This window comes from Hipposideros armiger, unplaced genomic scaffold (assembly GCF_001890085.2).
Source record: "Hipposideros armiger isolate ML-2016 unplaced genomic scaffold, ASM189008v1 scaffold_20, whole genome shotgun sequence".
Taxonomy (NCBI): domain Eukaryota; kingdom Metazoa; phylum Chordata; class Mammalia; order Chiroptera; family Hipposideridae; genus Hipposideros; species Hipposideros armiger.
In genome coordinates, this window is record NW_017731370.1 from 938,483 (window position 1) to 939,497 (window position 1,015).

The window sequence follows — 1,015 nt, forward strand, 5'->3', positions numbered from 1 at the left end:
CACCATCCAGCAAACTTTTGGTATTTAAATGGAAACAGTATCAGTCAGGGTCCAATCAGGAGCACACAAACCAATGAGCAACTTAAGTGAAGGGAATTTAATTCAGGGAATTCATTTCACAGGTGATAGGAAAGCTGAAAGACAACAAAGAAACATTGGGGAACCTAGGAATTACCAAAGGCTAGAAACAACAAAGAAGAGATACAACACAGGGAAGAGGTAATGTCTCCAGAGCCCAGGGAGCAGGGTTACATGGAGGAAGCTGTAACCTTGGCAGGCTTCCCTGGCAGGTGATAACACAGAGATGCCACCAAGGCCAAGAGGGAGGGGAGAGAAACCCCTTGGCTTCTCCTTCCTCTTGTCCTCTAACCTCCTGACAATGCCTCCCATTGACCAACCGAGGTGGCAGTCAGACAAAGAAGGCTGGGAGATGCAGCCTGTGGGGGGCTGCACCTATGATACAGCACATAGCAGCGGAAGGACAAGAGTGGATGCCAATCCAAAAGACCCAGGACCACCATTTGTGCCTAGATCTATACTGAGGGATTTGTCAAGTCAGAAGCTCTTACATTATGTGACTCTGGAGTCATCATGAAATTCAACATCAACCAAAACATCAGTTAGCTCCAGTATATTTACTCTCCAGTCCTATTGATTTAACATTCTCATAGGGAAATAACAGACTTAAATGGGCACTGGTAGCACAACAGATCTAGAAAACCTTCTTAACATATGATTTTGGAAAAGCAAACTGGGATTTTATGTCTAAATATCCATTAACAGAAGAGGGTAACCTTCAAAGTCATTGTTTTCTTAGGTATCTTTAGTAGCATTGAAATTTTTCCAATTAACATACTCTCGAGGTCCTGGCACATTCTCCACCATTTAGCCAAGTCTTTTTAATCTAAAGACAAGGTCGCTGGGTTCAACACCCATTGTTTCTCTATAGGCAAGAGAAGTCTGTTCACACAGTATTCATTATCTAGAGCAGTGGTTCTCAACCTGTGGGTTGCAA